Raw genomic sequence first — 26,727 nt, 5'->3', positions numbered from 1 at the left:
AACCACAAGACATCAGTGGGGGAGGGGGACGGAGGGAGGGAGAAAAGCGTGCTTTGGAACACAAGATAGTCAGTCAATGTCACTTGAATGCGTTCTTTGAGTTGGCGTCCCTTGGAATCGTTGGTGAAAGCAGAGACCTGTTCTGTTGAAAGCTCTGTGATGCCTTGAAGGAGAAGGTGGAATTGTTCTGGTGTCCATTTACCAGAGTGTGGCCATTCTCCCCACTTCAGCCGGGATGTTGCCTGACCTCACTGTGCTGAAGGCCTCAGAGAGCCCAGTGTCACCATGCAAATGACGGGCCCTGCACACGGGCAGCAGCAGGATTCCCAAAACGCCGTCCTGCTGTCCCCAGTAACAGCAGCAGTAGTAGCCCTCACGGGCTCTCTGGGCCTTGGGAGGTTTCGCCACCCATTCAGCAAGCATTAGTAGACACCGCTCTGTTGGGGACATGACTGCTGGGAGGGGATGCTCTCGAGGTCGGAAGGGCAGCCCGGGCTTCTGCAGCAGATATCACTGAGGGGGCCAGAACAGCGGATTCCTAAGGTAGCTCCAGTCCCTTGTTTGCGAGTACCTCTGAGACTCTACCCAGCACCTGAGAACTTGAACAGAGAACTTGAACAGAGGCGAAGTTCTGCTCAACAGGGGTGCTGCTACCTAATACCCTACCAGGCCCAGGAGAGCCTGCAGGTCCCAACGAAGAATCATCTGCTCCAAAATGTCAAGAGGGCCAGTTGAAAACCTTGTTTTTCCTCCTTTGTACTAACACTTCATGCAGGTGTGACATAGGAAACTAGAGATACCACCCTTACTCACCAGGACAGAGAACGTTGTGCCATATGGCCTTCCAAGTTAACAGTAAGGACGATGCTGCTCGGGTTTTAGGTACATAAATACTGTCACTTAAAAGAGCTAACCTGCATCAGGTCCTCTGCCTGCCGGGCACTGTTCCAGCATCCGCCAGCTATCTGAGCATTTCATCCACATCACAGCTCCAAGGGGTAGGTATGATTTTCTTCCCCAACTTACAGACCATTTAAATAACCATGCTGGCAATTTACTAGAAAGTGTCAGCCAAACTGTGTTTCCCCAGCGTGGTGGTCCCCTCAGGGAAAGGGCCCATCCAGGAGGGCCTGTCCGAGTTGATGGCCTTGCTCTCGACTCCACCGTGGCCCAGCGCCTGGAAAAAGGAGGGCCAGCCTCTGCACCCCCAGACGTCCGCCCTGCCTCTCGAGCTCAGGCCTGATTACATAACCTGACCACCTCAGAAAGCAAAAAATATAAGAAATTACAAAACCACAGACAAATCGCCACAGCACAAGGTCAAGTGGAAAGGGCTTGGCAAGGATCCCGTGATTCCAAGTATCTATTATAATAGATCATTAAGTCCCCAAAGTCTGTTTTCTTGCCTCAATTATTCAGACAGATGCAGATTGTTTTTAAATTACCCAGATAATTGGGGCAGGGCAGCCTTGACCTGCTTCCCTAGGATTTTAGTGGATAAACTTAATGAGATGGACTAATTAGTCCTTCAGCCCCCTGGTTCAGTGGCCTTCGCGTCTTCAGAGGCATACCACGGACCTGCCATCCACCTTTTATCTCCATCAATCCTCACGTATTTACCAAAGGCCCCAGGAGTGGGGCGGGAGCCGTGCAGATCACTCAATTTGTCGCAGCGCATATTTTCAATATTATGATAAGAAGACAAGGGACTCTGCATTTTGTCAACTTGCAAGTCCAAGATCGATTGGCAAATAGATGGGCCTCCTGTACTCTGAATTAAAGCGCGTTTGGCAGTTTATTGACAGTTGATAACCACTGCCCACCAGTCCTGAGAGAGTTACAAAGGTGGGGTCAAGGCAGGCCAAAGGCACAAAGGACACCTCCTGCCCTGGGAGCCCGCCCCCTCCCAGAAGGGACACACAGGTCAATAACGAAGCCACCTGTAGAAGCTGCAAGCGTTCCCTGTCCTTTCTCCCTTCGGGCCATGCTGTGGCAGACCCCAGAGCCCCCTCGCCCCTCCTGCTTGAACCCTCCTGCTGCCCCAACATCCTGCCCGTGTCCATGCAGCGGGGCTCCACCGAGCAGGGAAGGAGGCACCGCGCCATGGCAGGGTGGGCGCAGCTGGCATCCCACTGCAGCCCCGGCGCCTGAGGCCCTTCAGAAAGGGGCTGCACACACAGAGCCTGCCTCCACCCCATCACCTCCGAGAGTGAAGGACACAGAGGCAAAGGAGCTGGCTGTCTTCAAGGCTCCCCCAGGAGCTTCGTTCTTCCTGTGCATATGCAAACCACTCTTGGCAAGTAGAAGTTTAATTAAAAGCCTCTCAGAATGCCTCTCCAGCTGGGGTGGGCCTCTGTCACCAGGAGGGGCCTTATCAAGTGGATTTGAAAACATACAAATGATAGGCCTTGTTCCCAGGAAATGTCATCTGGTTTCTGCCTCACTCAGTGCCTTGCTGAGGGGGGGGGAGGAAGGCTGGATGCCTGTTTTTGATGCAGTATCCATTGTCTACCTGAAAGATGCAAATGATATTCAAATTTAGTTCCAGTGTACAGGCGGCTTGCATATACCCCACGGCAACCCTCAAGCAAGTGACTAATGGGAACATGTGTTCTTTCTATTTTTATAAGGAGGGGAGAACAAGGGGATGGAGGGCTGAGCTTGTGGGGTTTGAAAGCTCTTCTTTCAGGGGACATGCTGCCATCTGTAATGACAGTAAGACCCAGTGGCAGCGCTGCTGCGTCAGCCCTGACCTGCCTGGGTACTGCCACCGAGGCGCCTGAGCTGAGCAAACGGCCTTACCGGGCCCCTCTGTCCCGAACAGGAGAGGGACAGGAGGCTCCGCAGGGCTCCTTCCTACGGCTTGCCCCGGTGTCAGTCTCGGCAGGACCCCACCTCATGGAGCTCTTGTGGAGGAGGATCCCCAACGCTGCCCTGCACGTGAACTAGGATGTCTGACCATCCCCACGTCAGGTCGGCAGGGGGGCTTGAAGGTGTCCTGAAGAGATCCACGCCTGAATTCAAATCCTCCTCCAGCCCACATTGGGAAAATCAAAGCAAAACAAAACAAACCCAGAAGAATGATGCCGTCCAAGACCATGTTAGTATCAAAAGTCTTTGTTTGCTGCTGGGTTCCTGTTGCTGAAAGTACTGAGAAGGCAGGGGTGGCCCCCCATGTCCTGACTGCCCCTCTTCATACCTCAGTCAAGTGGGCAGGAAACCTGTGGCAAAGAGGATGAGATGGGAAAATAAAAGCTCTTTTATGTGAAAACTGATCTCTTGTTAGGACAACAACAGGGTGCAAGTCTTGCAATTCTAGGGTTTGGAGGGACTGAAGCGGAGCTACTGGAACAGTGGCCATCAGCTGGGAATCTTTTCAGAGAAGAGGTTTGGGCTCTGGACCCTTCACCCCACTGTAAAATAAGTTTATTTGTTTTATGTTGGATATCTCAATATCCAAGACTGTAGCTGGAGTTAGGTGCTAACTCCAGACAATTGATAGGAGCTACCTAATTGTTGATGAGGAAGATCCTACAGTCAAGTCCAAGACCCCTGGAAAGGAGGGCTGGGATGAGTCCACACCAGCCTGGAGAAAAGGCCTAGCGCCTGTGTAGGCACCATGCCTCAGCTTTTCTTGTCTCTTTTTTTTTTTGGTGGGGAGGGGGGTCAGGTGAGGGAACAGTTATAAGGTTTTAAGAAGTTTAAAGACCACCAATGTATTTTCTGCCATTAGGATTGAAATCTTCACCCAGACCTAGGCAGAGGTACATTTCGTTTTTAAAGATAAACTTCCCAAGTGCTCAAGAGGATCCATTACCAGCTCAGCTGTTTTGAACAAACTCCTGGTATAAGGAAACCAACCAGTCTCCTTAATTAAAAAAAAAAAAATCCTCCCATTGCCGAATGGAGGAGAATCTCGGGGAGGAGCTGAGATCCACAAGGCCTGGTTGCTCTTCCCGCGTGGAGCCCCCACCCCCGTGCCATCAGCTTACACACTGCGGCCAGGATGCCTAGGGAGCAGGGGCTTTATCAGTTTCAGGTGCCTTACGTTTCAGGTCTCATCCCTTTTGACCAAACTTCCAGGACTTTCTCTCCTAGAATTGTACAGCCCAATACAGCATTATTCTAAACAAACAAAAAAACAAAACTGAAACTAAATGTCCAACAATAAGAATTAATGAGATTTATAAATAATGGAACATTTATGAACTGCATTTATATATGAATGGAATATTAGGAGGCTCTTAAAGATCATGTTTCTTAATATATTTTGAAGGCTATGAAGTAAAAGAAGCAGGATACAAGTTATGGTATATATGTTAGGTATATACCAGGGGTGTTGGTGGTAAGGAGGGATATATAAACATATTTTTAACAAAAATAGGTGGAAGAATATATAGAATGTTGGCGGGGCGCTCCCTGAATGGTAGGATGATATGTGAATTTTGGGGCCTTCCTGTAACTTTTTTCTATGTTAAAAATTACTTTTATAATCAGTAAACTTTTTTTTTTTTTAAGATTTATTTTTTATTTATTTAATTCCCCTCCCTTCCCCCGGTTGTCTGTTTTCTGTGTCTTTTTGCTGCGTCTTGTTTCTTTGTCCGCTTCTGTTGTCGTCAGCGGCAGGGGAAGTGTGTGCGGCGCCATTCCTCGGCAGGCTGCTCCCTCCTTCGCTCTGGGCGGCTCTCCTTATGGGTGCACTCCTTGCGCGTGGGGCTCCCTTACGCGGGGGACACCCCTGTGTAGCAGGGCACTCCTTGCGCGCATCAGCACTGCGCATGGGCCAGCTCCACACGGGTCAAGGAGGCCCGGGGCTTGAACCGCGGACCTCCCATGTGGTAGACGGACGCCCCAACCACTGGGCCAAAGTCCGTTTCCCTAGTAAACCTTTTTTTAAATTAAGAAATTTATTAGAGAAGTTGTGAGCTTACAAAACAATCATGTAATGTACAGAATTTCCATCTAACACCCCTCCTCCAACAAATAATTTTTTAAGACGCACAGTCCCCTATAAAAATTTGGGTGTCTTATTTTTAAGAGTTCTGTACCAAAGTCCCTAGAAACAAATAAGGTGTCTCAGAGCATCTATAAGGGTAAAGTAAAGTGAGTTTTCTGTTGATATCCACTTGGGGTTAATATCCAATTTTTGTAATATGAGTTAAAAGAAATGCACTCTTTTTCTGCAATGAGGTATTTGGCCTTCTTTATCTGGAAACTTGTTTCCATTTTCCATTTCTCCTTGCTTGTCATAGTAAAGCGGCAATAACTGTGACCTGTAAAACTGGCCATTGAGTCCCCACTATGTGCCAAGCAATATACTAAAAACAGGAAACCCAAAAGTGCTTAGGACAGAATCTCATCCTTTTAGGGACCTTTTAGTCTAACAGAGGCAGAGAAGTGTGTTATAGTCATTGGCCACCTATTGCATGCCAAGTGTCATCCTAGGACAGCCCTGCAATCTAAGCACTGCCACCCCTTGTAGAGACGGAACAATGGCCCATCTGGGGCTGAGCAGGCAGGTGGCAGGCCGGAGAGGAGGGACTCAAACACAGACCTGTCTGTACTTACTTCTGTTAGAACTCTTGAACCAATTTGGAATAGAAAAGAAAAGAGTTAATTCTGCCTGAAGAAAGTAAGTTCCACGTGGAAAAGGATTTTTTGGGTCCATTTTGTTTCCTGCCATATCCCCAGCACCTAGGATAGTACCCGGCAAGAATGCAGGGTGGGAGTAGTGTAGCCACCTAGACCCTGCTAAGTTTTCCTCTACAGAAAGAAGGGACCAGGTGGGTATTTTGTAACCCGGCAAGGGGCATGCCCTGACCTCTTTAGAATGCTAACTCAGGCCGGTGGAGGATGGATTAGAGCAGACAGTGACTGAGTCAGTATGGGGCCACCACAGCCATTCATCTGACAGATGAAGCAGTAGGTCTGTATCTGCAGGAAGGGCACGATGCCAAAGACAACTCAGGTAACTATTAACAGTCTTCAGCTCCTTATAGAAGGTCCTAAGTATGACCAGAGCATTGGATTTCATTCCTTGAGCCACTTCTAAGCTCATGAGTTTAAATGGAGAGCATGGTAGGTTTGGGGGTTGATGACGTGTCGTGATCCACGTTTATTCTATCAGTCTGTCTAGTAATCTGCTTATGGTGGGTGACAGAGAGAAAAGGCAACAGATGGAGTTAGAAATGGACATGACCCCACATTTGCTCTGCTGACTCCCCTTGGCTGAAAGAAACGCAGCTATTTTCTTGCCCTGCATGTCTGCTGACCCGGGCTCTCCTCAGTGGTTGCTGGTGGTGGGGGGCAGATGCATCCTGATGGAAGAGGATGGCTCGCGGTGGGGGGCAGGTGGGGGGTAGCAGGAGGGTGTCGCATTGTTCGCCCGATGAGGAAGGAGCAGAGGGAGGTGTTTTCTTCGGCCATAATAAGATTGTTAGGGTCCCTTCCTGGTCTGATGGTTGCCGGGACTGATGAGGCTGCCAGCGTGGCAAGCTCACTCTTCTTAATTAGCGCTAATGCAGTTGAGGCTGTTTTCTTAGCCTGACCAAAGGGAATAGTAATTAATATGGTGGGGGAGACAGACGGAGAGTTCAAGGCCAGCATGTGTGCCCTCGACCCTGGGGTCACCGGGGAAGAGGAGCTCTGGGCTGCGGAGGCTCCCATCTAGGGGCCTGGAAGACAATAGCCCGGCTCCCGCAGGCCTGGACAAAGGCCGGCGCTAGTTCTCAAGCCGGAGCTGGTGGCAGCCTTCCCACTGCTGAACACTTCTGTCCTTCCATTTCTGGAAAGGGGACTGGCTTACTGGCCTCCCGGCGGAGGTGTGGGGATGCGATGTCTGCATACGTGTGAGTGTGCATATGTGTTTTAAGGGCTCATTTCCCCCCCAGTGTAAACTTCTAAGATCCCAGAGCCTGAGGAGGAGGCTCTCTTCTCACTGCTGGTCTGTGGCTGTTGTTGTTGCTGGTTGAGGCTAGATTTGTCACACACACACACCCAGATAAGCAAAACTGCAATATTCGTTTGCCCTCAAGCCTGCACAGCCTCGCAGGCTGGATGCTTAGGAGGGAGCAGGGGCTTTTGCAAGCTGGGGAGGGGCTGTCCTCTGGAGGCAGGGGAGGTGGAGGCCTTGAGCCAGGGCTAGTGATAACTCCGCCTCCAGGGAATCCCCATGGAGAGAGGGTAAGGAGAGGGATCCAAGGGACTGTCTCACTCCTTCGGGATGACCTTGGCACTCACAGACGGATGACAGGTGGACGGATGGCGCCGCGAATATGTAAAAATACGAGGCACTTTCAGAGCCTCTTTCCAGTTTCGAGATTCTGATCCTCCCGCGATGATTTCAGTTCTTTCAGATCCTGCCCTTATTTTCCTTAGGCTGGTTCCTTTTATTTTTTCCCATTAATTAAATATTGCTGCCTAACTCTTTCAGGTCAGCTGCAATGTCACCCGCCTCAGCCATGAATCACGGCCCAGCTGACATTTTAAAAATGGCATCGCCTGGGCAGTGAATGCAGGCCAGACACCCAAGCACAATGGCTGGACACCGTAAATTACACTAAAAGTCTAATCAGAATAATCAACACGCTGACATCTTTATGCATGTGGGCAGAATGCAGGGAAGGGAAATGTCCCACCGTGTACTTCCTTGAGATTTCACTTGCAGCAGATTCTGGTGTTTTCTGAAGCTACAGAGAAAATCTCTGGGGGTCTCTTTTGAGTACTCTGCAACCTCTTCCCTCACAGGTTCATTTTGTGATAAGAACAGATAGAACGAATGCCTCTCAATGCTGTGTTGGTCTCTATGCAGCTCCTGCAGCATAGCCATATATATTTTTTCATGCGAACATCCCACATACACATATCTCTTCATCAGTACAGGTACATTCGAGTGCTTCTCAGTGCTTCTTGCTCACAGACACACACATGCACCGTGAATATGATTTAGAGACATTCTGAGGTGCTTCTGTCTGCAGAAATGCATTCAATCTCTTCCACTGTAAGAACGATTTTCATAATTCTGACCCAGATTCTTTCCTGAGCCCCAGGAATTGGCTTTCCTCAGGCCATACAGGACAGTCACCATCTGGCCCAAACCATTCATCACTCTTCTCACTCCCTTTTCGTTTTTGATCTTTTCCCTTTTTCTGCCTGAGTCCTTTGCCCGTGTCTCTCAAACTACACACACACTTCTTTTCTCTGTCATTTGCAAACAACAACAACCTTCCAGAAAGGCTTGAGACCCTGGGCCCCTCCTGGAGGGTTAGTGCTCACTGGCCCACAGAGTTGTGGGCAGACCTGAGTGTAAATGCTGTGGGCTGTCTGAAATGTGTGTGTGTGTGTGTTTGGGGGGGGAGGGGGCGGGTAAGGCAAAAGAAAGGGGTAGGGGGTGAAAGAAGAAAAGAAAGAAGGGAGGGAAGGGAAGGAGGCTGACTGAAAAAGAAGTTGACAGATAAAAGCAGATCTTGAAAGACCAAGAAGCAGTTTACATTTGGCTCTAATAAGTTTCTCAAACATTTACTGAGCACCTGCAGTGGGCTAAGATTGGACAACATGTGGCCCCTAAGTCTGGTTGTAAAGACCTTAGATGCTACCTGAAATATTCCCATTTTTTTTCACTGATGACAGGAGAGCCATGTGGCTAATCTCTGTATGCTAGTTTCTCAGATGGGTAAACTGAAGGAGTCTATGCTGGGAGTGGTGCTGACACTCTAGTGCTTCTTTTGTTATACCCCACAGGGTTTGACCCTGTCCTGCCACATCCTTGGGTCCTCCCATAAATCCTGTCCCCCAGGAAGTCCTCAAACCCTTGGATTCCTGGACTTAAAACATGGACTCTGGTTTGAGTTCTGGATTTTCTGCTCACCAGTAATAGTACCTTTGTCACTTGGCCACTCGGATCCTCAGGATCTTCATCCATAACATGGGCTACGAGCCTTTAGAATTGTTGTGGCGACTAACTGTGGTGCTAAAACATGGGGCATCATTGCCTGGCATAGATAAGCAATTAGTAAATGTGATCTGGGTGTCCAGGCTGGGCCGTCTGGGCGCCCCCAGGTGGCCCCAGCATAAGCCTGCAGCCTGAGCCACCGTCCCGGCAGGGAGTTGCACATAAAAGCACCAAGGCCCCACAATATTGTTGCCAGGAACATACTATGGGCAGCTTCTCTCTGCTAAGTTGCCTATCACCAATCGCTCCCCAACAATTTGTTACAATTTGTTACAGCCAAGCATTTGTTCAACAGGCACTTGTTTCTAATGGAAAGCACTAGATTAGGTCCTGTGGGGCAGGACAGGTGAGGTGGGAGGAAAGAAAGCGCAGTGGGAGAGACAAATCAGGAGTGGGGGTAGGGACAGACAGAACACATCCTGCTGGGGACCTTTACCCCGAGTTATGAGACCACCACGCGGCTGGGGGCTGCCTATGAGGACTCCAACTTAGGACATCTCGTCCAGGGCTGCCACGGGAACGATCTCAGGGGAGGGAGGAATGACATCATCTTTGCTGCTAAAGAAAAGCAGTGATTGGATTTGAGGTGGCTAGTTCACACCACCAGTTCAGACTTTGCAATCAAGCCAGTAGGATACAGAGTTCCTTGAAACAGTAAGTCGCTGTGGGGGATTCCATTGTAATTCTGTGAATACATATATTGGCAATGCTAATGTTTGGGCCACTCTGCTTATGAACACCCAGGTAGGGGGAACAAGGAGTGCAATGCCCGAGTGAGCAGAGGCCCCTAGCGAGTGACAGTTGTGATGGCTCCTGTTTAGTGAGCACTTACTGTATGCTAGGCAGTGCTTTGGGCACTTAATGCAACTGACCTCATTCCAGTTGCACAGCAATACTAGGGTGTAGACAATATGACCTCTGTTTTACAAATAAGGAAACTGAGGCACTACGAGTGTACGTGAATAGGGAGCCTGTACTGGCCCAAAGCCACCCTATTAGTTAGTATGCTTTTGGCTAAAAGTGGTAAACATCTGCCTCCACCTGGCTTAAAGAATAAGAAAAAGTACTACCTGACCTAAAAACAAGCTTAGCGGTAGCGTAAGCTCACAGGTTGTTCAATTCAGTGGCTTAGCGATATCTCTGAGGACCCAAACTTCCACCTCTCCCTAAGAATGCTGTCCTGGTGTGTTGGTTTGCCCTCATTTCATTTCCCCTTGGGTTGCAATATGGGCACAGACATTTCAGGTGCTACATTGAGACACCACACTGTCCAGAGAGAAAAGGAACCATCCATTCCTGGGACTCCTAACAGCACAACCTTTTCCCAGAAGCCCCAGCAAACCTTCCTTCATTTTGCTCAGTCCAGAACTGGGTCATACAACCTGACCTAACCCAGTCACGGACAAGCGCCTGCTTGGGCTAGTCGGTGCACAGAACAGCGGTGTGTGGACAAGGACGGAAACCAGGGCAAAACCGAGAGGAGGAGGGGGACCCGGGAGTGGAGAAGGCAGCTGACAAAGCCACAGCCAGAAACCCAACTATCTGATAGCAACAGGGGGAAATTCGTTTTTGGTCTTTAAAAATGGTGTCTATCCAGGACTTACCAAAGTTACAGGACTTCCGAATCACTGTTGTTGTTTTCTCCCCTAACACCTACCTATTGAATAACTGACGGAAAATTGCCAGTTTTAGTTTTTCCTCAAATTCATAGTAATCATTGGAAATTGGGAATGACATGGAAAGTCGAGGAAGTTAGGAGGATGATTGCAGGGGTCAAGAGGAAGGAAAAGAGGGGACATGCAGAGGAAGCACTGCATATGCATATTAGAAAAGAAATGTAGTTGTGATTTGGCAATTCGATCTACAGGGCAATAAGTCCAGTTCTAAACCTGATGCCTGGAGAAGAAATGGCACCTCTGGCCCAACGTGAAGTTGAAAGGGAAAGTTGCTTTGTGCAGGCAGATGGACTTAAGTTTGGAAATGGTCTCTTTACTCTTTGTATGAGACTCTGAAATAACTAGTTCACATGTTTTTCTCTGTGCTAATTGGGAGCCAGAGCAATGAAGAGGAAAATAGACAGAGTAGTCCATTTGGCATTTACTACAAGAGAATGAGTTAGCATGAATGGGGGGAGCGGGTTGCAACCTGACTGCCAACCTCCAAAACTTTATTGTCAGAAAATTTATGATGTGATGGAGTCATTACTATTTGCAAAGAAAAGAGGCCCCATCCAAGTATCTAAAGAGGAAAACATCTGCAGAGATGACCCGATTCTTTCCAAATAAAATTGACCATCTTCCTAAAACAAGCTGTTTTGTTTTCTAAATGGGAAAATAAGATGTTTGGATCTGATGCAGAAATAGATCAAAAACAAGGATGCCCAGGAGAATAAATACAGGCCATGTTTGCCCCTAAAGCATGGAAGAAGAAATGTATTTTGTTGAGGGGAGGCCCCAGGAAGATGGCGGGCCTTGTTGCGATCTGTGATTCATGCTGGAATTGTGCAGGCTTTCCTGGCAGATTGAAGGAGGTGGCTCCACTTGGAGGAACTTAGATCAGTTCCATTTGTGACTTTCCTGCATTTAAGAAAGGTAGGGCTTTGCTCACCTAGAATAAGGCCAGATAGATCATTGCCTCCAGCCTTGCCCTAGGTGTGTGTGCTCCAGGAGAGAAGAGGAATTCCTGCCCAAGCTGATGTCCTGGAGAGATGAAGCTGTGGTGCCCCACCTATTAAGAAACCGAGGGGATCTGCAGTCACTCCATAATAGAATTCTACTGCCAGCCAAGCCCAGAAGGGGGGGTTATGGCAGATCTACAAAGATGAGAATTTATTTAGGCTCTTCTGCCTTGAATTTCTTGTCTTTTTTTCTGTTGGTTTTTTATTGGCATAAAGTGCTTTATATTTACTTTTGGGCATTTATCACTTATGACAGGGATGTTTAGATGATGACTGTAAATGAAATATGTATGCATCCTAAAGATATTTTTATAATTTAGCGAAATTTTATCTCAGGTTCCTTCAAAATCATCTGCTCAGTTTATGTCTTGCCAGCACCACAAAACATTTTACTAATCGTATCCTAATGTGGGAATGAACATGCATTACTTAAACATACCAAATATATGAACATATAAATAGTATTTAAAATACTTCTTAAACTATAAATTATGATCACTATGTTAAAATACCTATTTCTAGAGAAAATTGACTTAAGAAAAATAGCTAATCACAGTACCCTATGAAAGTAGCATTTTTTCAGTATCATTTAATTTTCAAGCCAAGAGATTTGGGTTGTTGTTTCATTTTGCGTTCCAATCTTTTTTTTTTCCATTCATTTGCTGAACAATCATCTTCTAAAACATCCCACTTCTGTTGTGGTATCAACTGGCGGGTTACCAAAAAGATGTAAATGATTTAATTGAATTAGTTTAATTAGGTAAATTAACAGTTAAGCATATCGCACACAAGCTTGTTCTGTTTATACTACATTATGGAGATAATTTAGTGCAGAAAGAGAATGGGCATGACCAAAATTCCAATGCAATGAGCCAGATTAGCTGGCAGAGGAAAAAAAATACAAAGATAACAGTTGCTGGAATTAAATCTCAGTAAATAATTTATGTGATGGGTTTATTATGTAATTTGAGTCACAGACAACAACCAGTTGATAGTCAACTAATGTGCAAAAACATTGCTACCACCAAAAGTGTGAAGAAGACCAAAGTGTTTCTGCCCTTTCTGGAAGTATATCACCAGGAAAATTCCAGCATTCCTCTGTAATTCAGACAAATTGAGGCAATGCAAAGCAGCTTGATTAGGCAAAAATCTGAATTAAAGCAGAGAAAACAACCACAGTGTGCTTGGTTTCGAGTACATGCTGTTGAATCAAATTAAACAGGGTTCCTCAACCTCAGAACTATTGACATTCTGTGTTAGATAATTCACTGTCTTGGGGATTTGCCCTGGGCATGGTAGGATGTTTAGCAGCATGCCTGGTCCCTACCCACTGGATCCCAAAAGCACCACCTTGGTTGTGATGATCAAAAATGTCTCCAGACTGGCCAAAACGAGGTGGGCGATGGGGTGCAAAATTGCCCTGGCTGAGAATCACTGCAAGAAAACCACTGAATGTTATCTAACAAGGATCTTTTGGAATCCTGCTTTAGTGAATTATTCATGGTGACTTATAACTTTCATAGCGCTTACATAGAATGTTATATAAAACCTGAAAAGTATTTATTACCTGAAATATTTTAAACATCCTCTTGTTCTTTCTCATTCAGCCATCCATTCATTCATTCCACCAGCATTTATTCAGCATTGACCAGATAGTCTCAGTAGATGCAAAAACTACAAAACGCCTTGTAGAGCGAACAGCTGTAGGCAGACCTGTGAAAGAATCACAAACCATCTGATAAATACTGGTAGGTATGGGGAGGCTGAGGCAACTATGAGCGTTTATGAGAGAGCACCAGCCTTGGGTAACTTGTTTTCAGTTCTGTGTGGAAGAATGCGAGGCCAGAAAGTGGGGCAGGGGCTACCACCAAGGCATCAAAGGAGACTTTAGCTGACCTAGTGGCAGTATGAGAAATCAACAGATTTTAAGCAACGAAGTATTGTAATGGTAAGGGTGGCCTTTCGGAAAGAGCAAAGATTTTTCAAGTCACACATACAAGTTAAATCCTGACTTTGTCACTTACCAACTGGGTCAGATCTCTGAGCTTTTGGTCCTTATCTGTAAGATGGAGATAATAATAGTGACCCCAGAGGGAAGCTGCAAATCTTAAGTTAGACAGAGTACATAAAATGCCCACATAGTATCTGCCTCATAAAAGTCACTCAGTTATTATCAGTTCCCTTTTGCTTCATTAGCCAGTTCTTCCCACGTTCCTCTTTCCTGTGAAGGATGCAATGGGAAGCACACGTCTATGATGTTAGCATTCCCCAACATCTGGATTGTATTGCTGAACGTCACTGAAGTTGTCCAAAACCTTGCCACTGGATTTTGTTTATTCTAAAGCTGAATCGCTTAAATCCCTTAAATTGATAACGTCAGTTTGACGTCCATGTTAATCTTCCATGACATTTTAGGATCTGGAATCCGGAGGTGGCCTCTCTCACCACATCCACGGATCCAAAGCCAAATGTGGCCATTGTTACCATGGAAATCAGGCAGAACATAGAAAAGTATCTACTGTGAGAAGTGCTCATTTTCTATACAAAGGGATTTTAACTGTTTTGCCAAGCAAGTTTCTGGTAACAAGTCTTGAAATCCGGCATTTTCAATTTTGTTGGAAAAACAGCAACAACCAAACAGAGAGGAAGGGAGACCTGTTTTGCATTTGGAAATTCCAACAAAACCACATTCCCACCCCTTTGGCAAATTTATCACTAATATACACTGGGCTTTGGGTAAAAAATAGAATGTAGAGCTAAGCTATTTTCTTGGGATTATAACATGTCTCTCTCTCTCATATACATTCCCCACAGTGATACATCTATAAATGAAGAGGATATTTCCAAAGCATGCATTTCATTGCCAGAAACATATAAGCATAATGTAGTAAACACCCTGGACACAGATGCCCTCTCTGCCCCTACTTGCTGGGCACGATCTTCTTGTCCCTTACTGTGACAACCTCGCCACAGCTGGATCAGGATACCCCATTCAAGGTGACAAGGCAGGAAAGCCTCTGGGAGTGCAGCCTTCCCTGTGGCTGGCCTCAGACCCCTGCCTGCCCTGACAACATTTGAGGTCAGTCCCTATTCAACTGCCACTGACTCTGCCACCAACCGCTGCCAAAGAGGAAATCAGTCGGTATCTTCTTAACCCTTTCCACACCCAGGGACTTATTCTCAGAAGTCTCTTCAACCTGAGGTTGCTGTGGCTCTAATGACTTGTGAGTTCAAATTTATCCTGAGAGGGAAATGGTAAACTCACAGTGTCCTAAGGATTTAGAAAGTTCTAGGAGGAATGGTCAGATGCTGTGTTACATCTCCATCACATTACCTACTCTCTTCCCTCTTTCTGTCTCTCACAACATTTTTCTTTCCTTTTTTAAAAAGCTTTATTTTGAAATTATTTGGCTTAGCAGAAAAGTTGCAAAAATAGTTCAGAGAGTTCCTATATACTCTTCACCCAATTTTTCTTAATGGTAACTTCTTATATCACCATAGTACAATTATCAAAACTCAGAACTAAAATTGAGACAATACTATGAATTGACTACAGGCTTTATTTGGATTTCACTGTCGTCTTTCACTAATGTCCCTTCTCCATTCCAGGATGCAATCCTCGACCCCACGTTGCCTTTAGTCGTCATGTTTCTTTAATTTCCTCCAATCTGTGACAGTTTCGTGGTCTGTCCTTGTCTCTCGTGATCTTGGTACTTTTGACCAGTTATTTTGTAGAATGTCCCTCAAGTTGCTATGTCTGATGTTTTCTCATGAGTAGATGAGGGGCCTGCATTTTTGTCAGGAACACCCCAGAAGCAATGTGTCCCTCTCTGTGCGCCACGTCAGAGGTACATGACGTGGATAAGTCTTACTACTGGTGATGCAAGCTTTAGTCACTTGCTTAAGATGGTGCCTCCCAGATTTTTCCATTGTAAAGTAACTGTTTTCCCTTTGTAATTAACAAGAACCCTGGAGGAAATACTTTGAGACTATGCTACTATTCTGTTTCTTCCCTGATTTTCTTCTGCTAACTTCTAGCATCCGTTGAGTGGCTCTTGCCCTCAACAATTATTACTGCAGCATTCTCATGACGATTCCTAGTTCATTCTTTGCTCATTGATTCATTGGAACTCCAACAACCTTTTGTCTTAGTCAGCACAGTATCTCTATCCTTGCCTGTAGGATTTTGTCCAGCCTCACCCTCTCATTCCTAAAAAGGACTCTACAGACACTTTTCAGAAATGGAAAGGAAGAAAAATAAAAACAATAAACAAAGGAATAAAGGAGACTGGAAGAATTCTATTCCAGGCTTGCCATGTGACTTTGAAAAAGTCATTGAGTTTCAGTTTTCTTCTGAAAACGAAGGGACAAAGCCATCTCTAAGGCCCATGCAGATTTAAAACACTATTATTCCCTGACAGGAGGTCCGCTCCTAAGAGAATCTGCAGCTGGTACCACCAAACTGCCCAAGAGTGAGACAAACACAAGGCAGCAACAGCTAAAGAAGGGGGAATTCAAGGAGAAGGGGAGGAAATGGCCCATGAATCTTTTACAAGCACTAGGGATACTGACATTAATAATACTTTACACGCTGAGAACTACATTGGAGGGAATGTTAAGGTTTGGGGAGGAGGCAGCCCCATTTGGGATGAGGTCTTTTATCTTTGCCTGGCCCTTGAAAGAGATGAGTCAGCCCTTTTCTCCCCAGATTGAAGACTTCATAGTGTGTGCATCCACTGTCTTTTTCATTACTCTGCATCGGGCTCAATACCCATTTAAGGCTTAACGGTTGCAGAATTACACTGGGTATAAAACACAGTTTTAAAGGAGATAACTTAAGAGTTGAAAGTTTCATTCTCATCCTCTATATAAAGCTCATGAAAATAGCCTGGCCTTAAGACGAAAAATCCGCTAACTCTCGTCTAAGCTAAGTCTGCTTCTACTGATTTGCAACCAAGAGCTAATTTTGAATGATATTATAAATATTAGAAATTACTATTTATTTTGTATCTCTTGCTAAATAGCTTTAGAACCCCAGACCTCCTTTATTAAAAAAAAAAAAAAAAAAAAAAAACTAGGAGAGAAACTTTTGTGAGTATAAAAGGGAGGGTGGGCTCCTAGGCATGAACCGTGAATGCTGAATTGGGTAAGACGCCCCGCAGTGACTCAGGAGCAGTGATCGCTTCTCTTACCTGGAGAGAGAATTCCAGAGATGAGTGAACTCAAAACTAGTCCCCAACTCATTTTATTTGAGCCACTCCTTATTAAAATCCTTCCCCTAACTAGTTTGTTCTCAGACCTTTTAGCAAGTAGAAAGCAGCTCTGGTTTGGGATCCTCTGTAGTAATGCCCCGTTTTTACCTCAGAGCTTTGGAAATTTCACTATAAAACTGCCTTCTGTAATATCACTTGGACTATTATAGGGAACGTAGGGTTTGAAAACATGAGTGACCAATTTGTCACCAATGATGATGGAAATCCTGTGTTATTGCTTCAACAGTAAGTTTGGCTCCTTTCTGGCAAGAATCCATATTCCTCTCTGTCATCGCTGTGTCTCTAATACTGATTACAGGGCCTAGCACACAGTAGGTGCTCAATAAATCTCTGCTGCAGAACAAATGATTGATTATGGAAAGTATCTCTGTATGGGTTGCACCCTAAGTATATCCATTCTGTTTACTATTGTGGTGATGGTTGGTGATGGGTGTGATCTAGCAGGAATTACTGCACTTGGAGGTCTATACCTTATATTATTTACACAATACTTTGTGACACTATTTTTCAAAATGTGTTTTTGGAAAGTCAATAGATACCATTTAATAAAAGGGTTCTGTAGTTGGAGGTTGACCTTGGAAAGGCCTAGCAGTTTTCACTTTGGGTTTTTGTTTTTAACTTGGGGACTTATCAGAGTCTTTGAAGTTGGGACTCAACAGAAGAGTCATAAAATATTTTACTGAATCTGCTTTCTGAGATGCATGTTTCATGTCATTAACCAAGTGAACACAGTTTCAGAAACACTGTATTGTAATACACAGAGCCTTTATTTTATTTGGATAAGTTGCCCTAGAATTTTTGATTTCCTCTTTTTTGGAGCGTGGACTAGGTACTTGGGAAAACTTCAAAATCAAATGTACAACATGAAAAATATATATAAACATTTAAATAATTGTTCAGTGCATGAATGAACAAATGAATGAATGGATGGATTTTTCACTGTATCGGAATAATATTTTTACCTAAATCATATAAGGATTAGCATCATTGTCACCAATTACCAAGAGAGTTCTTGAGATTTCCCCAAACGACGAATATCCTCACGTGTAACCCTTTTCACCCCTTGTCATCCCTCCCCCATATACAGCCACTCATTACCTTTCGCTACTTGCACTAACTTCTTAACTGGTCTTTTCACATCTGTCGGGCTGCCCTCCAGCCCATCTCTGTCTCAGCGACCGTGTACCCAGGACCTCCTACAATACGGTCCCGACTCACCTCCAGCCTGATCTTCTACTCCTCCCTTCCATGCCCACCACATTCCAGCCCAGTCCAGACCCCTCCTCTTTCTTGAGTACACTCTGAAATTTCTCACTCCCATTCTGCTATTTCGTTGTTTCTTCTCTTCTGGAATGCCTGGGGAATCCCACATCATTTGTGGAAAGGGCTTCTCGGAATATTACCAGTTTTTTCGCTTCTTTTCAAACCACTCCCTTCGTGAGAGTATCTCAAGTCCTGCTCTTTTCTGAGTCTCCCTGGCATTCTGTTGTATTACTCAGAACCCCCCAGTATGCGATCAGTTGCCTCTTTACTCCACCTTCCCATGCACACCCCCTCTGCATCATAAACTCCTGAAAGGCGGCATTTCCCTTTTATTTCGGTACCTAGCGTAGCTCCTTGCACACAGGGGGCACTCAGCTAATATTTGGTGAGTTGTGCACCCCTCTTAAGATCTATAATTGCATCTGTATTGCTGCTTTTCAACAGAGCAGCGCAGAGCCCTGACCTAAGAACACAGGTCATGCCCTAAGAAAGCTTAAGTTCCAAATGGGAAGCCCAATTATCTTCTCGAATTATATAGCCAAGCATCAGTTTACTAATGGGCTACGTTGCCGAAGTTCATTTGTAAGGCTGTTGTTCAGAACCCGTGTTGACTTTTCCCTTCGAAACTGTATTATACACGGAGGTCGCGTCTCCTAGCCAGCCCACAAAAGCCCATTTAACTTGTAATGTGGCTAAAGTCCGATACTAATAGCAGCCCCAGGGGTTCACCGGCTTCTTCGCTCAGGCCGTTGCCAGTCTTAACACTACAGACCTTGCCCTGAGGCAAAGTACAAGGCAGGGAAGGGATGGGATAAGGGGCACCGTCTCCAGCAGCTGTGGATGATGGAGGGCAGGGAGGGAGGAGGGGAGAGAGACAGCTACTGTAGAAGGAGGCATGTAGAAGGCAGGCGGCCTCGGGAAGCTAAGCTAGGGCCTCCGGTCTGGTCTGCAGTGGCTCTGCATGTGTAATGGGTACTGTGGGACCCTAACAGAGACTGACATTTATTTCCACTATGCCTGCCTCTGAGCTGTTCCATTGCTCTTCCTTCAATTTTAACCACAGTTGAAGCTAACTAAGTACAGCCACAGAGAAACCAAGGAAAGACTTATTTCAGCACAGGGAGGCTCCTACTTCTAATATAGACCGGAGGCCACAAACTCAAATGCTAAGAGGCTGGACAGGCGGTGGAAATGGGCAAGGCAGAACGGGAAGAAGGATTTGGGGGAGTGGGGCAAACTGCAAAGCACATGCCCCGTCTACAGGGAGCAGCCCCTTCTCAGCATCTGGCAGACTTTTGCCAGATGTTTGAAATATTCAGCTTTTTTCAAGAGAAGCTATGAATCTGAATTATTATGTACCATCTCCTGGTTTTTGTAAGTTGACAATTTATTTCTTTTAAATATTATGTAAGGCACACACACACACATACAAACACATCTATGAGGCCAATTCCATCTGCACAATCTTTGTTGTAAGGGTTATATTTCACCTTATGTGGTCTGGAAAAAATATTATAAATAGAATATTTGTAGGTAACTTCACATATTCCCATTTGATGGACATTAAAATTTCAGAGATGTTTTCCCACAGAATAAGATTTTTGTTCAACAACACATTTGAAAATCATATTGCAGGGATTGGCATACGTATATATTTCAAGGGGCAAGTGTCAATTTCTGATGAAATTTTAATAATAATGCACCAACCTTCTATTACATTTACTTGCTAATTCATCTAAAGCCCATGGTAAAATGACTCTGAAGATTGAAGAAAATTTTGGCCAAGAATTGGGATACTTTTACGCAGAAACTCAGGTCAGCATTTCCAAAGTCAACTCCAGTATAAGGCTATTCTCATTCTCTGCAGAGACTTTATCACAGAACTCTCTTTTTAAAGTTCTCAGCCATTCTATGGTAGCCACTAGGGTCATTCAGCTGAAGTCCAGGGGCCAGAAGTTCTTTGGCTGTGGTCTGATCGGCCTTTGACAGTGTCCCACTAGCATGAAAGCTGTTTGGCTGGTGGCCAACAAAGATGGATTGTGAAGTCTTCAGTGCCACCAGCAGCTCTATCCAAGAGGGCAGCGGTGTCTGTCTCATGTAGAAGAGGTCTGTGCTGTTTTGCTGTGGTGTCAGACTGGAAATCAAAAGCATGGCATATCGGCTCTAGGTGCTAGATCCTAGCTCTAGAACTGCCACTGTGAGCTCTGACAAGTCACTTAACCTCTCTGTGCTTTTGTTTTCACATCAGCAAAAATGTACCCATCTCATGAGGCTCTTAGAGGCATGAAGTGAGATGGTGCTTATACAAAGCCCATCACTTGGTATTTAGTGGGTGAGTCTTAGTTTGCTGGCCTGCCATAACGGAGTACCACAACTAGGTAGCTTAAAATAACTGCCTTTCACTATCCCCCAGCACAGGAGCTGAAAGTTTGAAGCCAAGGTGTCAGCAGGGCCATGCTCCATCTGAAGTCTGTAGAGTTCTGGTGATGGCTTGCCAGCAATCCATGGTTTTTCCTATTTCTTCTCCATCACATGACCATCTTCTCTGTGTCTCCTACTAGTTGTGTCAAGTCTCCTCCCCTTATAAGGATACCAGTCATTCTGAATTAGGTCCCATCCCAATCCAGCCATTTTAACTAATAATATCCTCAAAGATCCTTTTCCCAAACAGAGTCATTCACAGGACTGGGAGTTAGGTCTTGAATATATCATTTTGGGGAACATAACTCCATCCATAACAGATAGTAACCAGCATGAATCTTCATTCTTAGTGGCATCATTAGCATCATACAAGGATATAGCCTCTCTTGTTTGGTTCCTCCGCTCAACAGCTATTGCCTTTAGACCACACTGGTCCAGGAGCAGGAGATGTAAGCACCCTAGGTAGGCCTATGGGTACAAACTGGAGACAATTCTTAAAATGAGAGGTGCAAGGGAAGAATTTCCTTCTAGGTTTTGTATTCCAAGAGTCAAGGTGTCTTAACCCTTTATTCAATTTTACCAAATGTAACTATTTTTTTTCCCCTCTGGGCATGTCCAGGGTTGATGATTCAGCCACAGCGTGTCTTATTCATGCTCAGACACATCATAAAGTTCTCCAGGGAATAATAAGCTTTTAAAAGGCAGAGCATGTGCTTCTGTCTTGTAGTCTGCTATGCCCAGCTTGGCACTATAAACAAAAGGGTACTAATAAGTTGCTTTTTTATCAAGTAAATGACTCCTTTTAGGTGAAATTCTCATCTAGGAGATAAATCAACACTTCTCATTTCACCATGGATGGCCTTAACCAAAAAAGTCTCTGTACTAAATGCAGAGAATGAGCTGTTTAAACTAACAGTGTGAATCCCTTGCACAAAGTCATGTTGAAATGAATGGGAAGAGAGCCAACCTATTATGGAATACTGGTGCTTATGTCTGCAAAGTTTGATCAAGCCCGGCATATGAAGACAACTCTGGTTGTCTCAGCTGGTGTTTGACATGGCTCATCCATCCTCTTCCAGGGAACTATTTGGACAACACATGGACTCCATGTGATGCCACAACTGTTTCCCTCCTGAGCAGAGGCAGAGCAGTTCTTCAGAGACCTGCTCACAACAGCACGGAGGCCAGAGGTCTGACCCTCTGAGTTACCTAACGGCAATGTCAAGGCACCACTGCCCTGCCTTCAACCCCAAAGGGCCCCAAGTTGGAAACTGGATTTCCAAAACTCTGTTCTGCTTTCACTCCTCTCATTCCCAAAGGAGTAAGTATTCCCGGCTCAGAGGCAGCTTCCAGACGTTGGCCACATATCCAACAATAGCGCTGCTGGCAGTTGGAATTCTGAGTTGCCTTTATTTTTTGGCTGGAGGGCACTAGGGATGAAAAGGAAGAGTGACTGTGTCAATGAGAAACCAGTAGCAGCTGCATCTGTTGCTGATTAGGGTTCCTGGCATCCAAACCCCTTTCTTTGTCTCCTCAAGACCCTTTCAGGGATTCGGGCTTGTCCTGCTTGATTTCTTCTCCCTGAGTTCACCCTCTCAGGTCCATTCTGCTCCATGTCATTCTCTCCACATATCTGTTTTATTGAAGATACAACAATAGATTCCACTTTTCTCTGTATCTGCTCTGATACCACTTAATGCAGAAATGCCTATAGGGGTCTTGGAATGAGCAACTATTCTCTTAGGTCCCAGGCCAAATCCCTCCACTCAAGCAGAAAAAGCAGCTGCACAGGCTTCTGGAACCAGAGCTTCTTCCCCCACACCCTACCCCATCCATCTCTCCGCTCCCAACCATCTTTCCACTCCCTTCCTTTGCTGCTCCCCTCTGGCCCAAGTCTCCCAGTCCATCAGAGGAGAGGGTAGGTGCACTTCCCTCAACTTCTGTTTGCCCCCTCCCCCCCAGCCTGTGGGAATCAGAGCTTGGGGTAGGAATCGATAAAAGCGAGTATTTTGCCATAAAAAGAATCTAAGAGGACAATGGAAGGCCATCCATGCTATTCTCCAGCTATCTGTCTTTGAAAAGGAAGATCCGGCCAAACCTACAGAACTTACTGCCTCTGGAGTTTACTCTATTTCACTCTGTGCAGCATGGCCTTGTGTATGAATTAAAGATTAAAGGCAGCGTAACCTGCATTTTGCTATATCTCCACACATAGTAGAGGGAGAGAGTGTGTATATTCGGTATGATCTCCTGGTTCTAACACCAGACTAGGAGATGGGAGATGAAGAGGAGATGGAAAGGCCAGCGATATCTTCCTGACTCTGCCACTCCATCTTATGACCTCAAGCAAGTCACTAGACTGGTCTGTGCCTGTCTTTTTCATCCAAAGAAGGAGTATAATGACATCATATCAGTGGATTACTGATGTGTCTTCTTCCAAGCCCTGTGGATGTTGGAGTGGTGATGACATCATTATACCATGTAACAAAGGACACAAAGTATGGATCACCATTCAGTGGAAAGCCAGCATTTGAGCTCCTCCCTCATTTTTAAATATCATCAATTTTAGACAGTGCATAGCTGAATTGTAATCCTAGGTGCTTCTACCCACCAAGCACAGCAGCTACCTTTGCAATCTTTTAGAACAGGGTATTTTAGTTTCCATGACTGCTCAAGTAAATATCATGTAGTGGGATGACTTAAACAATGGGAATTTATTAGCTCACAGTTTTGGGGCTAAAAGTCCAAATCAAGGTGTCATCAGGGTGATGCTTTCTTCTTTGGTCCTTGGCTTCTCTGTCACATGGCAATGTAGATGGTGGCCTTGCCTTGAATTTCAGCATCTGGCTGCATGCTATGGCTTCCTTTCTGTCTGAATTTCATTCTACATATAAAGCACTCCAGTAAAAGGATTAAGACCTATCCTGATTAAGATGTTAGTGGAGGCATTTTCGGGACTTGGAGTTGTCCTGGGTGATGCTACAGGGACAGTTACTGGACATTGTAGATCCTCCCATGGCCCACTGGGTGGACTGTGGGAGAGTGTGGGCTATGACGTGGACCATTGACCATGAGGTGCAGCGATGCTCAGAGATGTATTCATCAAATGCAATGAATGTCTCATGATGATGGAGGAGATTGTTGCTATGGGGGGAGGAGTGGGGTGAGGGGGGTGGGGGATATATGGGGACCTCATTTTTTTTAATGTAATATTAAAAAAATAAATAAAGACAAAAAAAAGAGAAAAAAAAAGTTGTTAATAGAAGTAACCTCATCACAAAGGTCCTACTTTCGATGTGTTCACTACCATGGGAATAGGTTAAGTTTAAGTCCATGTTTTTCTGGGGTACATACAGCTCCAAACCACCATACAGAGGTTCCCAACCTCTGCACAACTGACATTTTGGGCCATTATCATTCTTGTGGCAGGCATTGTAGGAAGTCTTGTGCAATTAGGATGTTTAGCAGCATCCTAGCCTCTACCCCCTGGAGGCTTATAGCAGCCCCCAGTTGTAATAACCAAAACGCACTAAATCTTACCAAAAGTCCCATGCAGGGCACAGTCACCCTCCACTGAGAATCACTGTTTTAGAATCAGCCATCCTTGGAAGAGGCATCACCAAAAACCCTGATCCAATTAGTTGTCACTCCAAGCAACTGAGACACACATGCTTAGGTAAATTCTCTGACATACTCGGGAACTAGAATGCCACTAGAGAACATAAACCAGTTCTAACAAAAGCTCAAGAAGATAAGGCTGCAAAGGAAAATACATCCCCAAGCCATTCTCTGTGACTTTGCATCCTTCATGCCACTAATGTCTTGTTAATGCAAATCATGGACCATTGACTCAGTAAAGCCCACTCCGCGGCACTGGCATTGTAGTAACATCTGCTGGACTCTCAGCACAGGCAGGATGTGAGCAGGAAAGTATTTTACAGATGCATGTGGGTTAAGTGTGCCCATTTTGCTCTGAATCTGTAGTTGCATGTCTATGTAACAAGTGTTAAACAGAATTTATTACATTCCATATGAATGTATAGGCCTGGAACAGCTACATTAAGCTGTCAGTATCTGCCAAAACGAATATGTCTTTAGGATGATATTTCTTTAAATATCAAATAGTAAAAAGATGGGAGCAGGCCCTAAAGGTGGATACTGTTATCTGTGATCATTGGAAATTGTCTTCAAGTCCAGCAAGGAACCAACTTGTCCTGCCTCGACTATAATTTTGTGATAGCTCTTTTGGCTTCACAAAAGACCCCAAGGGAGGGCTTTGTAGACTGATACTGTGAACCTTCCATTCTTTCCCAAAGATCAAAGAACCCAAATGGTCAATAAGTTCCATGTGCAAAATCAGAATCACTGGCAAAAAGAAGTGACTCTTGGTGCCTATATGTGGTTGACTCTCAGATAGAAGAATTAATTTGGAGCTGTCTTTGCAGCTGACACTAAACAAAGCACGTGACAGGGCATCCTGAGCCCAGCTTCCCAGTCTAGATGTGTGTTCTGTTACCTCCTCCTAGGGACAGTGGAATGCCCCCTCCACCTCTTACCCTTGGTGCACACCCCTGCAGACATCAACACTGGATGCCTCTTGGAAACCACATTCCTAGGAGGAATTGTTTGTGTGGCACTTTCCAACCTCCCCTGGAGCCAAGGGAAAGATTTACATTTTGCTGTCGGTGTTCAACAGGTCCTGGCCATTTCCTCTCCTTTCAGAAAGACTCCAAATGAACATAAATCTCACTCCAGCTCTGACAGCCTCCAGTCATCTGTTTACCAAAATAAACTTTAAGCATACATTGAAAAATAATTCCTAGTGAAATATGCATCCCCATGGCATTCAAGCCTGGTATTTAATGTCTTTTTTATGGTTAATAATGCATCAAAAGCATCCCCGGTCTGAGGCTGTCATTACATCACATACATGATGTGCAGTGCCCATTCCAATGACTAAAAATCTGGGAGTCAGTTTTTATTTTTTAAAATAATAATAATGTATAATTAAAGTGGCCTGTTTCTCCTCCATCTGTATTTCTTTTTAATAAATCTATTGCTTAATGAGATCAACCCATTGAAAATACCTAGAGAGGGTCTTTGCCTTATACAGCTAAAGAGATGTTCTATATAAACAATTCCAAAACCCCCTCATTAGAAAGGGTTCTGTTTGGAAAGCACCTTAATTATCTTTTTTTATTTTATGTTTCTTTTTTGATAAAATCATCCAAAGATCCAATAAAATAGTACAGCTAACCCTCATCTTTCCTAGCAGACATGTGTATTTCAATCAAAACATTGGCATTCATATCTATTCTGGTTCCCTAAAGTTACCAAAAAAAAAAAAAAAATCAGGAAAGTCCCGTTTCCTCTGTTAATTGCAAAATGAACTATCTCTAAACGAAAGTCAGTCTTTCTCATTTCCAATCAGCTTTGGTCATCTCCTGCTGAGAATAGTATGGGTGGCAGTGAAGCTGCGGGTGGACGTTCTCTTCCCCAGTTGTCTAGAGGCTCATTTCATCCTTGCAGTACGTCTGCCCCGGGCCCCCACCCGGTCATCTGGAATGACCACATTCACTCCCAGAAGTGATTCTTTTGCCACCTCGGACCATTTCAAACGGTCTGAAGATGATGCAGCTCTGTGGAGCTGACAGCTTAGAAGTGCTTGAAGGCTAGACAGCTTCTGCTTACCTAGATTTGTGACTCTCAGGACCCAGTGAGCTGATCAGATAACGTATGTAAAGTGCTTATTAGTATGGTGCCTGGCACATGACACCAGGCAGATGGAACAGGATTCTGATTTGGAAAGGCATAGAGCAAGGTGGCTGTGGAATCAGGGTTAGTTGGGATCTCCTGGACTCAGTTTCTTTATGTGTAACATGGGAATAATAACAGAACCTCCTTTACTCTCTTAGATGGTTATTAAAACAATTAAAATGCAATAATATGTATAAAGGATAAAGAACTCGATGAATGGTAGCCATTAGCTGTAACAATAACAACAAGAATTGTAATTAGCCCTACATATCCTCCTGGATTTGCCAACACTTACGTAATGTGATTTAATAGTTTCGTTTCTGGTCCCTTCTACCCAAGATTCAATACTGATGGAGGATTCATATCCATAGCCAGATTCTTCTTCA

The 26,727-nt window shown here is 44.9% G+C and overlaps 1 pseudogene; it reads left to right on the top strand.

Moving 5' to 3' along the window:
- Positions 1-12,939: 12,939 nt before the first annotated feature.
- The window catches only part of LOC101426357 (coiled-coil domain-containing protein 25-like), a 47,198-nt pseudogene continuing 33,410 nt past the window's right edge, over positions 12,940-26,727 (top strand).

This window comes from Dasypus novemcinctus, chromosome 18, assembly GCF_030445035.2.
Source record: "Dasypus novemcinctus isolate mDasNov1 chromosome 18, mDasNov1.1.hap2, whole genome shotgun sequence".
Lineage (NCBI taxonomy): Eukaryota > Metazoa > Chordata > Mammalia > Cingulata > Dasypodidae > Dasypus > Dasypus novemcinctus.
This window is presented reverse-complemented; position numbering and strand designations above follow the sequence as displayed.